General features: G+C 37.8%; 1 long non-coding RNA gene and 1 pseudogene across 1 annotated transcript; both read right to left on the bottom strand.

Annotated features, from left to right (window-relative positions):
- Window positions 1–257: 257 nt before the first annotated feature.
- LOC128315066 (uncharacterized) lies at window positions 258–2,133 on the bottom strand. The gene is made up of 3 exons (XR_008297434.1): window positions 1,954–2,133; window positions 1,711–1,838; window positions 258–1,113 (listed from the first exon to the last, which is right to left on the bottom strand). It is a non-coding gene; the product is annotated as an uncharacterized LOC128315066 (long non-coding RNA).
- A 2,556-nt stretch (window positions 2,134–4,689) lies between these two features.
- Window positions 4,690–15,875, bottom strand: part of LOC106975174 (eukaryotic translation initiation factor 3 subunit E-like) — a 98,058-nt pseudogene continuing 86,872 nt past the window's right edge.

Here is a 15,875-nt window from a genome sequence, read left to right as displayed (position 1 = left end):
GATACCAAAAATCCATTTGTGAAATATCCTACGTCATTTTTGTGATTCCCATGGGCCTCAGTGCAATATTCTCCATATAGTTCTGTAGTAAATGTCTGAAAGTCTTCTCTAAACACATTCTACTTTTGTTAGGACAATCACATCAATGCCTATTGCCGTATCCCCTTCCAAAAGTGAAACCTTCGAAATCACCTTATTTTTATAACAATGTAGAATAAATCTTGATTGCTGGTGAAGAATTTCAAAGGAGAAGGACCAGCAGGTAACAACTTTATCAGAGCTTTAGAGAGCATAAGTTTATTTGAGAGAATGTCTAGTTGATTTGGGTGGCTAGATCACAGGTTACAAGAAGGCTGGGAGTAGAGAGGAGGATTATGGCAGAAAATATGTGTGGCTAATTCTTTCCTGTGTTGCCTTAAGTCTATATATCACAAGATATTACATTCCATTAAGTTCTACAACATTTCCATTAAAAATACAATCTGAATCCTAAGAGGAAAATAGTGACTACCAGAAACAAGATTCTCGGAAGGCTCAGCAAACTGTATGCTAAATTGCAGACAGACATGTTAGTTTCCTTTGAATCAGTAATTTAAATCTTTCCCCTTATTTTTCCATCTAATTTTCAGTAGGTCACTCTCAAGTCAAAATTTAATTTTATGTGGTTGAAGTGGTAAAGCCAAAATGAAATTGCATGCTGTAGGGGGAAAACTTTAACCTACTTTTAATAGCCCCTTTGAAAGATACTTTGAAGACATGACTTACTCTCATAGTATGTTGACTATCTGAAGAATGAATTATTATATCCTTGTCAAATTTTAAATAGCATGCTGTTAAAAATATTAGTCACACAGGGGGCTGTTTGACAGTAATGTCACAGAAAAGCTCTGGTCTATACGAACAGGCAGAGTCTGCAACTTAATATCATGGTTCCATGGAGCTCTGTCTTCCACGGGCATCCATGGAGGGGTGGGGGTGGGAACCCGCTTCAGGTTTCCTTGGAACATTGGCAGGATTCTGCCAACTGATGCATTTTGCTTGCTGTTCCAGCCAGCTGAGAGGGCCTATGTCTTTCTCCCTTCCGTCCATTCCTGGCAGAGCTTAGACGAGAGCCTAAAAGAAATGGAAAAAGCTATCATTTCAAGCGAGGAAGAGTTTTTTTTTTTTTTTCTTAATACATCCAAGAAATGTGAGTTGAGATCTAGACTACGGATTATAAAGAAAATGATCCAAAGAATTTCTTTTAAAAGATAGGTTTCTTTTTTTTTTTTTAAGCCTAAAAAAATAAGATTAGAAACTGGCTTGGATAAGCCCAACTGTGATTAAAAAAATAAATTCTTTATAGTTAAGTCAAGAATTTTTCCCCTTTTTGTTCTTTGACTTTTCCTGCAGGGAAAGGGGCAATCTTTACCTAATCAGAGCAAAGCAAGAATTACTGAGGCAGCGGAAGCATCATGCAGGTGAAGGTCAGGCCAATTTTCCCCAAGTAATGCTGTTTTATCACTCATCGAACAAAGATTGGGGCCTTTCTTGCCTTGATCCTTTGTGCCTTTCCCTATTACTTTAACAGATCTGAACAAACCAGAGGCCCTTCATCCAAAAGTTCCATTTAGCTACATTTATTTCAAATCCTCCAAATTTCACGTTTCAATATTAGAGCAACTTAAGGATGATACAAAATCCACGTGGCAGGCAGGAAGGCAAAGTTACCTGGAAACAGAATTGACACGGGACACGGTGATTGTTTTCATTGGTCCTTTGCCGTTTACTGCTGGCTGCATGTCAGCTCCATTAATTCAGGCACCTTTTGGTTTCAAAGATTTCTGTCTTCTGTGTGTCTACAAAACACGAACGTTGTTGGTGAAACATTGAATTACAAATTGAATGATGTTACTCTTGGCAACCCGGATAGGGGTCAGGCGGAGAAGCCAAGACTATAAAGCAAACACTCACCCTAGGGCTGTGTGGTGTCCTAAATAAATGTATTCTGCAGTTGCCTCTGAGTAACTGCCACAGAACTGTTAACACTCCTGGTCACATGCTGGTCACGTGCTGGTCACATGCTATGCCCGTTTACCCTCATTAGTAGATGTGGTGTTTTCACAGGGGGCATCAAGATGAGGACATGGGAAGAGTGTCATTACGCAAAGACGAAATTAGGAATTAGTTTAATGTTTTTTTTTTTTAATCATCTCATTTTAAAAAGATAGCGTTTTGATTTAAACGTAGCCCCGTGGCACTGCTTCTTCATCCTTCGAGCTTTGACTCTGTTTTCCCAAATCTGAGGGATTTTAAGTAATCCTGGCTTGTTTATCCAGTCCTCTCCCTATTTTTCTCCTTTCATTGATCTTTCTTTTTCTCGTATCTTTACGTGCCAATTACTTCTCCCTCCTTTTTTTTTTCTCCCTTCCTTTCCAGGAGCCCAGCTAAGGGGATGGTTGCTTTCAAGTTGAGGGATCCATCTGGACACTTTTCCCCCTCCCAAAGTGGCTTAAAGTACCTTTTTAAAGCTAAAAATGTCACAGCCTCACAGGAATACTGAAAATGTTACTTTGAGGATACTCCAATGAATCTCTAAATACTAGTGATCTGAATTCTTTACAGATGAACAGACTAGACACCCTGAGATTAACTTTCATATTTAATCTTAAATACTTTTTAGTCATTAGGAAAGATCCAGAATTACTTGGTGGCATTTTACCAGCAAGTTAGTTCCTACTGCTCTCTCTCTCTCTCTCTCTCTCTCTGGAAAGAAAAAAGAATTTAAAAGACCCCCAGTTTTTCCCTGATTTGGGGATATATACTTTCTACCACCCATTTCAAATCATGAACTTTCACAATATATTTGCTTCCCATTCTCCAGAGTTTCATTTACCTTCAAACGGAACAATTTCAAACCACAAGTTTTGTTTTGTTTTGTTTTTTCTAATTATGATTAAAAGAATTCAGTGACTTCTATCACAAACATGGCTAAAATAAAAATGCTTACTTGGTAGGTTTTTAGTTGATTCAAGGGGTTTTCAGAAACCAATAATGTATGATTCTCTGTCTGGCACAGTGAGCAACGTGACTTTTTTTTTTATCCGCTCAGCCGATGTTTGTATGCTCAGTTAACCAGCCCTTGCATGCTCTGTCTGTTCTAAGGGTTGTGGAAATTTAAATACAGTAAATGCTCTATGACAGTGCTGATGTCGTGGAGCCAATTCATTTCCTTGAGTACAAGATCAGTTCACAATTACTTCGGGGCAGTCCATACAGGGCCTCTTAGTTGGCCATTAATTAGGCAATAGGACATGACAGGCAGTATATTTCTGGGCCATTAAACATATCTCTTGAGAGATTTTTTTAAAGCAGGAGGCTAAAGGTCAAGTGACTTCAACCACTTGAGAAGTTCACTGCCAGGACTTTTTTATGACTACCAGAAAATTTAAATAGGAATTATTGAAACTAAGACAAACATGAGGATTTTTTAGCGTATACTTAGGAAATGAGGCCAAAACAAAACTTTAAGAAATGAGTTTATACAATGCTGTGTATTGTACTATGGTTTCCCATATATCATGTCATTTAATTTTCCCAATGACCTTGTGATGTATCCATTATCTGTATTATACAGCTGAGGCATGTGAGGCTCAGAGCAATTTTATGGCTAAAATGCTCTGTGTTATGTTTTGGAATTCTGAAATTAAATATTATTGGATTATAAACTCTTGAATTATCCAGTCTTAAAGCATTGTTCTCCCCAAACCAAACTCCACCTTCTTTTGATGAGAGCAAAGATCTTTTTAGAAAACATGGCTATCCCATGGGCTAGTAGAAAACCACTTCTTTAGACTTCAAGGCTCCTTTTAGTGAGTCTTGCAAAAATTAATAACAGAGTTTATTAAATAATTATTAATCCAATAAGTCAAAGAATAAATATAATGGTAGACATGTTAGGCAGACCATCTGGAAGAAATTTTTGAGCTTCACTGGGCAATATTTGAAATGTGTCTAGAAACTGACCCACCATGCTGAGATTCTTTCTTGATAACATCATCCTATTCAAGTACCTTATTTCATCTCCCCTGGCCCAGACATTTGTCCACATCTGTCTCCTAGGTGTCACCCTCAACTCCACTCTTGCTGTATGTATAGAAGCATTCTATTGATTTCTTATTGTGAAATGAACGTGGTCAGCTCTCTTTTGGGGTCAATTGTTTAATTTTCCCTAAGTTATTCCTGACCCCTCACTCAGCACTCGGTATGCCTTGAACTTAGCCACTCAAGTCTAGCAAACTCTCTTGACTTTTTCCTACTCTACTGATTCTCACCTTCACCTGCTTGCTGTTTTTAGTAGAGATACCCAGATAAGCTGGTACCTGATTTCATTTTTTATCCCAAGTGCGTGTCATGGTATCAGACATAAATGCTCAATAATTGTTTTCTTTGCTAAATTGATGGATGAATTATTTTACAGATTTAAAATTTTCAAACCATAACTAAATATTAATCAGGACAGAATGTTATTTAGTATCTGATTTGATTTTTTTTTATCCAGGCTTTTTTTTTATAGCTTCCCAAACTCACTTTCACTTAAAAAACAAACAAAAGAAACAGCTTATTTTATTCAAATTTCCCCAAATGCATACTCAATATATTGTTTCTAAATGTATATCACCCTTTATATAATGGTTTTATTATTTCATCTTTATTTTTATAGTTTTTTCATCTTGTCTTTATATAGTTCTTCAGCAGAAGCCAGAGTCCTATGTTGCCTAGTTAGGAGCCTCTGACCTACTATTCTGATTAAGTTTCTTCTCAATATTTTTGACCAACATCTGCCTTCTAAATGAAAGGCTTTTGGTCATTTCAATCACTCACTGATAGGGTGAGACTACATTGTTACCCATAACCATATGACCTAATTTAGAATCAGTCTCGGCATCCAAACTTGCATTTCTAATCAAATTTACAATCCGCCTTTGAGTTTCTTCTGGAGTCGTGGTCAGTTTGCCTGTCAACATGTTAATGCCGACACACTAGTGGATATGAAAAAAAGTCTTAAATACGAAGAGATGAGCATTTTCAATGAAATCCTCAAGACTAGCCACCAAGAAGTCATTCACAAGTACTGAATCACATTCCTTCAGCTTTTTCTGAGCCCCATCAAAGTTGTAGTTAACATATAAGCATTCAACAAATTCTGTAATTGAGTCTGTGTCTGTATATGTGTAAGACTCCTGCTGAATGACTTTAATCAGATCTTTTAGCACCTGCTGGCATTTTTGAACATTTTTGTTTGTTATGACAACTGTAGTCAAATATGTGGACAAATGGTCTGAATTGCATTAAGATAGTGTGACTGGTAAAGGAAGAGATCGATCATGTTATCACACCTTTTGGGGTGGTCGAAGGCAACACATAAAGACCAGTGGATGAGCCATGTTCATTACTGAGGAGACCAAAATTAAGATCTCACAAAATTATCAATGATCTCTTTTAAGCATGTAAGACCTTCCATAGCTGCATCCCAATTCTGCATTAAGATTTCAGAGGCCAGTTTTCTGCCATAATGAACTCAAAGCATTTCTGTGTTTGCTGGAACCAATACTCTAAAGAAGTAAAGATGTTCTGCTGCTCCAGAGTAATTCCCACATGCATTTGGAATTCTGCATATTTAGAATGTATCTAAATATTCTTGCCATGCTTGTCCATCAGTTGGTCAAGCAGCATTTGACCATGTCTGGTTGATGGCATTTGCCTTGTAGTTTCTGGATCTTCCAACATCTTCAAAATCGGTTTAGTTTCTCCCTGAAGGTGTTTCAGCTGTGCAACAACTGTGGTCCTTTTTTTCTGTCAAAGCATGTGGAATATCATCAGAAGAAAGCTTTTTGTATACATCCATAGCAAAGTCTGTCATGTTGGTAACATTAAGAAGATCCTATTTCCTTTGTAATAATTCTTTTTCATTATTTATCTCTCCCATGGACAGAAACTTGAGCAACAGAAAGACTAGATGTGGATCCAAAAAGTGTGCAATGCAAGTAGTCAAGTTGTACTCTGCCCTCTTGCCAAGGAAAAAGCCACTTTCACTTTTAATACACCCAAAGCATTAAATATATTTTCTTTGCCTTCATGAGAAGTTTCTTCTGTCAGCTTCCATGACGCACCACTCACCTCATTTTTCTTCTGTCGAATGACTTCATTCATTCATTTATTCATGTTTGTTGGGGATCGGCTATGCGTCTTCTACTTTTTATGTTATCAAGATTCTACTTTTATCAGGATTCAGTAGCTTTATACTTGGTTAAAATTGTTTCCAGATTCTGACCCTACATTATTGCTCAGTCTGTTTTCAAAATTGTACGATTTTGTTGTGTGTATGTGTGAGTGTGTGTGTGTGTGTGTGTGTGTGTGTGTATGTGTACCTCTGGATATACTCCAGGTCAGAATTGAGTGAGTCAAAAGTTGTTATGCAAAAGACATTTGAAACCAAAAGAATGTCCTTTGGTCACCCTCTTGGTCAAACTCATAAGAAATCCCATGGTTTTCTTTTGTCTCCACTGGCTAAAATCAGAGGAAATCCCTGTACATTTTTTTTTTCATTTAAATCTAGGCCAGTTCGATTAAACAACAATCAAGGCTTTCTTGAGTTTTCAAGAGGGGGTTGCAACATTGAAGGGAAGGGAATAGCTATTGCCATAGGATATGAACTTGCGAAGATGTGTGCAACCTTGCAGGTGCTGACAGCCTTCCTGTGGAACCAAGAGGGGTGCTTGCCTGAGAGAGGAGCCAGCCTAAAGAGAAGACCCCATGAGAGGTAGGGAAAAGCAGGCTGACTTCTGATATCATCCTTCAAACTTCTGGATCCAGCTTTGCTCCCAAACCAGTTCTTTTTATTACTCATGAAAACCAACAACCATTCTTTCTACATCTTTTCTTTAAATCAGTTGGGCGTTTAAATTTTGTTTCATTTTTTTTGTCATTTGAAGCCAGTAGAATAAAGATAAGATTCATAAAATTCTGGGTGTAGGGGCTCCTGGGTGGCTCAGTCAGTTAAGCGTATGACTTCAGCCCAGGTCATGATCTCACAGTTCGTGAGTTCAAGCCCCATGTCAGGCTCTGTGCTGACAGCTCAGAGCCAAGAGCCTGTTTCAGATTCTGTGTCTCCCTCTCTCTCTGCCCCTTCCGTGCTCACACTTTGTCTATCTCTCTCTCTCAAAAATAAACATTGAAAAATTTTTAAAAAATAAATTACTTTCTCCAAAGTCTATTACTTGAAATATTGACCCAGTGCTCAGATTTATTCTGTAAGAAAGAAATCCTGTTTTTGCAAGGACTGTTCATATGTTGGGTCACTCATATTTTGGACTCTCTGCCCAAATTTGCAATTATTTCCATTCCAGTAGGTCCCAGAGAAGTACAAATAATGAAACTGGTGAGGAAGGAAGTATTTTCAAAATTCAGTATTATTCTGAATAATGATGTTGTCAGGAGAGTGATATAAATGATCACAAATATGCGGAACCAAATAAGGCTAGCTCTCCATATATAAATTTATGGTAGAAGCAGATTTCTAACCATTTCCTCAGAGTTCTTTCATAAGGTGGATTAGATAGAATGTTTACCACATGACTTTTTCATGGTTTCACTGGTAAGGAAGATTTTCAGCCGTCAAGTTATGGTGTCATGTAAAAAATTTACTCAACGAAGTCTTCTTGTGGAAATCTCAAGCAAAATAGTCTTTACTGAGGAACTGTTTGAGTGCCACTTCCTGTTGAAATGGAGTTCCGTGGAAAGCATGCATTTTGAGGTCCACCATTGAGGCCAAACTTCAAGGTGTATTTTGTTCATCTTTTCTAGGCATCTGACGTCTGCACAAATATTAAGCTTTTATCCTTAGAATGCTTTTTCAGGTCATTTCCAGGAAGACCTGATCTGCTATATTACTGCAGATGGCTGTCTCTAATACACCAATAGTTATTAAAGGCTCAAATCATGGGTTCTTAGATTTCCTCCACATTTTTTCCTTTTTTTATTTGTAAAAGGCTTCTATAGGAATTACTGTACATGCACAAAAAGGCCCCATTTAGAAAATAGTTTGTGAATCCCCATCCTGTACAGTAATGGTCCATATAACTGTATTAAGTCAGCACCTTTAATAGGGAGAGTGCCTTTTTAGTTTGTGAGAAATCTGCCCCTGCTGAGATTTGAACCAGGTACCCTTGGATCTAAAAGCATGTGCTTTACTCTTTAGATAAAGTGAAATCTTCTTAAAAGTGGGGGGAGGAGGAGAGAGATGGGAGTTCTCTTTGACTTTGGAGCCATTTCTTTGACAATTTTATTTTTCTTTCTGAGTTGCTTTCTCAGTCTCTTCCCTCCATCCTTTGTTTTATCTGTTCTGGGGTCTTTTTTTTTTTTGATGATTTGGCTGGTGTTGACCTTTAAAAATATGAATATGACCCTCTGAATCTAAGACCCACATTTAATATCTAATGAAAGCAATGTTGTTAAACCAAATAATCTTATACATGCCGGGTCCTAGACTTGGGCTACAGAATCTCTAATATTCTCCCACCTCTAAGAATTCGTGAGTGTAAGTTATTTGTGTCAAGTTAAAAATGGAAACTTTTTTTTCCCCTGTGGAAGAAAAATGATCATGTGGTCCTTTGAATTTGCTACTTTCTGTGTATTACCTGATGGTGGTCATTTTACCAACAAGGCTTCTGGAATCCTCTTCTTACAAATATATTTTAGTAATAAAAGAAAAGTTTGATTTTCTATATTTCCTAAGTTTCATTGTATATGCAACTAGCCAAAGTCTAGTGTCATGTAACATTCCTTCACCCCTTGCAAATCTCATCATATTCAATAAGGTTTAATGAGAGCATTATAGATACTTGTGAGCTCTGAGAAGATGAGCTTGTTTTATTCTCAAAACAAAATTGTGTTCCAAGTGCTTTTTAAAGTAAAATAGAGTGTGGGGATTTCTAATAAACAGATCAGATGGGATAATAGGCTGTAATAAAGTAACCGAAGTGATGTTTCCTCTTCCTTTGTCATAGCAGAGTTCCACTTAGATTACCATAGCCACAGGAAACCAAGGTTTAGATTCTTAGTTGCCATTGTTGCATCATTAAACACTTCTTAAATGCTCACAAAATGCCAGGTGCTTTATGGAACATATAAAGACTAGGTCTTGCATAGTTCATTCAAGGATGACATTGGACCCATTGTAATTACTCCCACTGGAGCCATATGTATAACAAAAAAGGATTTGGGTACAAGAAAGAAAATTTAGCAAGGCATATTTTCTTTTTGTTGCCATGCCAGCCCTAACTGCTCACTCATAACTCTCTGAGGTCAAACTGGCAACAATCCAGATCTGGATTTGGTAATTTATTCAAGGTCAGAATATGGTAAAATTTGTTATTTAATAGGATCTTCGAAAAAAACAGTGAAACTTGGGTGGATTCTTTCTTGGATAGTCAACTGCAGTCCAGCCCTAAATTCTTGGAGTCACCCTGTATTTGTCCTAGAATAAAGTCCCAAGCCATAGCTAGGACCTTGATGTTCAAAGTTGACCCAAAATCAGGCTGAGCCCATTGGAAAGTTTTGTATTAGAGATTAGTACCAGTTCTAGTACACTAGATTGGGAGAAAAAATATAAAAAGAAATGTTGTTTAATTACCCAGAGTCTCTTTAGTGTCAGACCCAGTTGACTACACAACACATATAAGAATGACAAATGGTCAGAGAAGTGCTTGCAATATAAAAATCACTCAATGAATATTTGTGAAAGAAAGGAATTTCTAAGAATTGTGGTAAGAAAATATCAGTCATGATCCCTTGCCACAAGAAAATGAAATTAAAGTTTGTAAACCAATTAGATTGGTAATTGTGAGGTGCGGGATCTGAATTTCTAGTTTTCTGACCTCACCTTTTACATGCTATTAAATGTCAAAAATATAATTTTTCTTTCAGGGTCAACATGGACATCATTAAGTTTTAGGGGCAATAAGAAGGTTTCACTTAACACCACCCCCCGCCCCCCACCACCAAGTGATTTCTTCCCTCTCAACTGTTTTCTAAAAGCAAAAAAAAAAAAAAAAAAATGATCGAGTTCACAATTTCAGTAATAAAAGGTTTCAATGCTTTATTTCACTAATTGGAAAAGTTAAGACAAAAATGTTTGCCAGAAAGGTTTCTTTGTTGTTTCTCTGGGACCTGGATATTAGAAAGTAGGAGGGCACTGGATACCTAAAGGAAATAAAATAAATATCATGGAAATGTTTTAAGACTATAGAAAGGAAACATTAAATTTTACACTTCTTGCTTCTGCTTGAAAAAGAAGATGTGAAAGTTGTGTATGGCTATTTCAAACAATCATGAGCACTCCAGTTAAGAATTTTGTCATTTTTTATATGAGTGCATTTGCCTGTTTTGTAGCATATCAAGGAGCACAATTTTCTCCAGGCAGTGGTTACTATTTCCCCAAGTATGACTAATGTGATCAATACCTTTTTTTCCCCCACCTTAAATTCTTTATTAAGGAAGCATAATTATCAGTAAACGTGGTCTATGGAAAGATATGGAGATGTGAAATTGCACTTAAAGGTGTATGAATGATTGCCTTCCACTGTATATTCCTTTGATTAATCGGCCTGTCATCTCCTGCAGCGTAACTAGCACCTTGAAAGAGGGAGAATCCACAGGGTGCAGCCAGAATTCAACGCTGCCTTCCTTCTCCCTACTCCTTCCACTCCCTGCCATCCTCACCTTAATCTTTCAAACCTCTTCTCCAGCCTTGTTCTTCTCTGCTCCTTGGATGAAATTTCAAGCAAGTACCATTACTTTCCCTGGACATCCTTAGGTAGTAAGTCCTCTAGTCAGTTTGGGTAAAATCAAGGACTCACAGGTATTATGAAAAGGTCCCATTCATGGTAACATTAAATATGACATGAATTTCACATAAAGTCAAAGTTCTTTCTTCTTGCCAGCTTGGTATTGCTTTAGGCATTGGGCAAGAAGAGGAAGAACATGGCCGGCTCCATCTTTGTTACTTATCCCTAACACCTCCCTCCTGTATCTGCTCCCCTTGCTAGCTGAGGTTTCTAATCCTTCTTACAGATGGAGTGAGGAAAAGGAGAAGCTAGCCATAGTAAAGATCTTATTTGACAATATTAACTTAATCCAATGATGTTGTTCTTAGGAAGGACACCCTAGATTCCTAATTCTGATTCTCCCAGAGCGTAATTTTATGGATTATTTCGAGAATACCTTGTTGAGATGCTCTGGTTGCAATGATCTCATATGGTGAGGTTTCCATTTGGCTAGCTGCTAACAACTGCCATCCTCAGAGCATGGGCGGTCCATGGCACACAGACTCTCACTGAAGAGGCTCTGCTGTCACGCCAGGCATCTCACTTGGGAAAGTCCTTTTCAGGCTGGCTTGAGTCTGACTCCCTTTCACATGGTCCACATTTGGCCCATGGGAAACTTGTGCCTTCGTTTCTGCCAAATGAAGACGGAAATTGCCATTTCTCTCAATGTCATCATTTGTCTTTGCTCACCAGCTGCACAGATATTTCCAGTCATAGGCTTTAGCTTTTTACTTTCCCATGTGCAGGTCAAATGCCATCTGATACAAGAAGACACATTGTTAACGCTATGAAAGTGGTCCCTTCTATCCCAATCCCTTCGTTATGGGCAAGGGAAAATTCAATAATTTTCCCCAGAGAAATTCTTTCTCCAGAAACAGTCATTTTTCTTGGCCTCTCCAATCTGGAAATATCCTCAAGGACAGTGTTAAATTCAGAATTAGAAGATGGGTTCTTCACCACCTTCTTTTGTAGGTCTTGCGTGGTCTAGTCCCCCATTCTGGAGTTCTCAGCACGCATAATGTTTATTCTCTATGTTTGGGGTCTCAGCTAAAGCTAAGAAAGAAAGATTTTTACTTTAACATCCTTTTCTGATGGTTGGTAATTAACTTGCCCTTCTTTTCTTACTGGAGACATCCATCTACTACAAAACTGTAGCTCCTGCCTCTCTGAGCTTAGAAACATCTAGGGGAAAGGATGAGGCCAATTAGGTGAGGAAAGGTTACCAAATATACTCCACCTCCATTTATTCATATTTACAGATGAAGACTCTCCTCCACTGAGATGATATTAAACCACATTGTTTGTTCTTCATCCAATTTCACCTAAATTCGTAGACAAAGACCATGCCCATCTCCAGCCCTGGGTTTCTGTGTCTGATCTTTGCCCAGGCAGAGGTCATGCCTTGTGTCTGGCCTAAGTGTGAGTACACAATACACAACGGTATATTGCCATATATTCTTAATCTCTGACTAAACCATATACTGTGGGACGGTAGTGGTGCCTCACTTCTCCTTTTGGTTAATTTAACCCAATTGGAACTTTGTTTGTTATCTCTTCTGCTTCCACCAGGGAACACTAGTTGTACAATAATTAATTGCTACAAATTCATACTTTAATCCATTCAACAATCCTTTAATTTCATTTCTGAGGAATGTTAGTGACTCATAGATAAAAAGAAATAACACAACTACAAAAATTTAATGTAGTATATAACCTATAGAGTGTTTTTAATATCTTCAAGGGAAAATGCTGTGAATATTAAAAAGAAAGAGATTCACTTTAGTTGAGAGTGGTGAGACCCTAGGGAGGACTTCTGAGAAGGAATTTTATTTCATTGGGGCCTTGAAAATAAAGCAGCAGATTGCAATGGATGTGTTATGCAGGATTGAGAAAACAGCATGGATACAGTTAAAATATTGGGGCCTGTTTTCAGTAAAATCTTCTCATTGTATGTCATATACAAAGGGAAAAATCTAAAAAGGAAGACTTCTGCCAGACTTGGGAGAACCATAAATGTCAACATCAGAGAGACTGGACTTTATTCAATCAGGAGAGTGTATGAAGGATGGTGTTGAAATTTCTGAGGAAGAGAATTAATTGGGGCAGTCATTTAACAAGGTTAAATTGGTAGCAGAAAAAAACCTAATAAGTAGAATGCCTGGAAATGGAAAACAGAAAGTGAACATGAATTTATGACAAGGATCTAATCAAGAAGCAATGGATTCATGAATGAGGGAGTATGGTGGGAAGGAACGAGGGAATATGGGAGCTCTGTCCATGGTAGAATGAACAAGACCTGACTCCTGACTGGACGTGAGATTAGAAAAGAAGAGTAGTCAGTATGACTTCAGGGTTTATAGTATGACCTATAGTAATCAGTATGACTTCAGGGCTTAATTGCCAGAGGTGCAATTAAGCAAAATTCAGGAGAAAACCTTCCAGTACAAGAAACAATTGGTAACGGGGCACCTGGCTGGCTCATTCAGAAGAAGAGAATGCGACTCTTGATCTCGGGGTTGTGGGTTTGAGCCCCATGTTTTGTTTTGTTTTGTTTTTTAATTTTAGTTGGTAGCGTACAGTGCAATATAGGTTTCAGGAGTAGAATTCTGTGATTCATCCCTTTACATACAACACTCAGTGCTTATCACAAGTGCCCTCCTTAATGCCAATCACCCATTTAGCCCATCCCTTGCCCACCTCTCTCCATCAATGCTCAGTTTGTTCTCTATCATTAAGAATCTTTTGTGGTTTGGGGTGCCTGGGTGGCTCAGTCAGTTGGGCGTCCGACTTCGGCTCAGGTCATGATCTCACGGTCCGTGAGTTCGAGCCCCGTGTCGGGCTCTGTGCTGACAGCTCAGAGCCTGGAGCCTGCTTCAGATTCTGTGTCTCCCTCTCTCTCTCTGACCCTCTCCCATTCATGCTCTGTCTCTCTCTGTCTCAAAAATAAATAAACATTAAAAAAAATTTTTTTTAAAAAAGAATCTTTTGTGGTTTGTTTCCCTCTCTTTTCTTTCCCCCCTCCTTCCCATATGTTCCTCTGTTTTGTTTCTTAGGTTCCACATATGAGTGAAATCATATGGTGTCTTTCTCTGACTGACTTATTTCACTTAGCATACTATCTTCTAGCTCCATCCACATTGTTGCAAATAGCAAGATTTCATTCTTTTTGATGGCTGAATAAAACTCCATCTTTTTTTAACCCATTCATTAGTTGATGGCTATTTGTTGAGCCCCATGTTGGGTGTAGAGATTACTTAAAAAAAGATGACATAAAGTCAAGTGTTATATGACTTTCAGAGAGCAGAGCAATCAGATGTTGGAATAGTTGAAGAAAGACTTCATTGGAAGCTTTGAAAATTGAACAAGAATTTCCTAGTGAAAATGTGAGATAAAACGAAGAAGTACATGAAGGACTCTGGCTCCTTCCAATTTGTCATTAGGTTTTCTAATAAAAATGTGTTACAACAGATTATTCTGTCCTTTAGATAGTACCCAAGTTGATCAAGGTTAGAAATAATGGATTTAGATTCACTTAAGATGATATTTAAGGTAGCTCAGTCTTGGAAGGAACAGACTTCTTTTATTTAAGGTAGCTCAGTCTTGGAAGGAACAGACTTCTTTTAATCTCATTTTTTTCTTCTTCAATTTATTTTTTAAGTTAACAAACAGTAAGTTTCACTCTTTTTGGTGAACAGTTCTAAGAGTATTGAAAAATTCAGAAAGTCAGGTAGCCACCACTAAAATCAATATATGGAACGTTTTCATTCATCCCAAAATATGTTCTCTTGCTGTCCCTTTGTAGCCCGCCCCTTCCCCTACATTTAACCCTTTTGCCACCACAGATCTGTTCTCTTTCCCTACAGTTTTTCCTTTTCCAGAAAGTTGTTGTAGGGAACACAATTTTAAGACGGCATTTAACCCTGACCATAACAACTCCCATAATTATGCTACATGATATGGGTGGGTCTAACATAATCACATAGGTTCTTTAAAAGCAGAGAATTTTTGCCAGCTGATAACAGAAAAGGAATCAGAGATTTGAAGCAGAGATTTGAAACCTCCTCTGATAAAGATGGCCATATGGACAGAACCTGAACATGGCCCCTAGAAGTTGAAAGCAATCCCTGATGGACAGGCAGCAGGGAAATAAGCACCTGAGTACTACAATCATTAGGACTTGAATTCTGCCAACAATTTGAATGAGCTTGGAAGTTGCTTCTTCCCTTGAACCTCTAGGTAAGAGCCCAGCCCAACTGATACCTTGAGTATCAGCCTGATCTGACTGCTGATATACAGAAGCGTGACCTAATAAAGGGAGGGTGTTTTAAGCTGCTGAGTTTGTGGTAATTTGTTATGCAGAGATAGAAACTTAATTGTCATATAAATGAAATAACAGAAGGTGTAGCCTTTTACAACTGGCTTCTTTCACTCAACATGTTGCATTTGAGATTCATTCATTTTGTTATAGGGATCACTGAGTTCCACTGAATGGATTATCTCAATTTGTTTATCCATTTGCAACCTGGAGGACATTTGGGTTGCTTCTAGTTTTTGAGGATCTGAGAAAGTTTGCTCCAATCATTAGCACACAGGTTTTGTGTGAAAATACGTTTTCATTTCTCTTGTGTAGCTATCTACGAATGGGATCTCTGCATTGCATCATAAATATATGTTAAAATTTTTAGCAACAAACTTTTCTGAAATGGTTGTTCCATTTGCCTTTCAACCAGCAATATGTAGGAGTCCCAGTAGGTATTGAGGTATTTAGCTATGCCAATAGGTGTATAGGAATACATCATTTTGAATGTGATTTTAAATACTTTTACCACAAACATTAGAGGTTCTGCACAAATTATCATTTTAATAAAATTGTGATGCAAATATAATAAGGTCGTAGCATCTTCAGTGGTAAGTCACATTCTGAAAATATGTCACCGGTAAAGACCAAAGTTTTTCAGATAGTAGTTTTCCACTAAGATACAAGGGAAGTGACTTGACCTGAGATTATCA

The sequence above is a fragment of the Acinonyx jubatus genome, chromosome C2 (genome assembly GCF_027475565.1).
Source record: "Acinonyx jubatus isolate Ajub_Pintada_27869175 chromosome C2, VMU_Ajub_asm_v1.0, whole genome shotgun sequence".
Taxonomy (NCBI): Eukaryota; Metazoa; Chordata; class Mammalia; order Carnivora; family Felidae; genus Acinonyx; species Acinonyx jubatus.
Note: the sequence above shows the minus strand (reverse complement) of the source record. Positions and strands in the feature narration are given on the sequence as shown.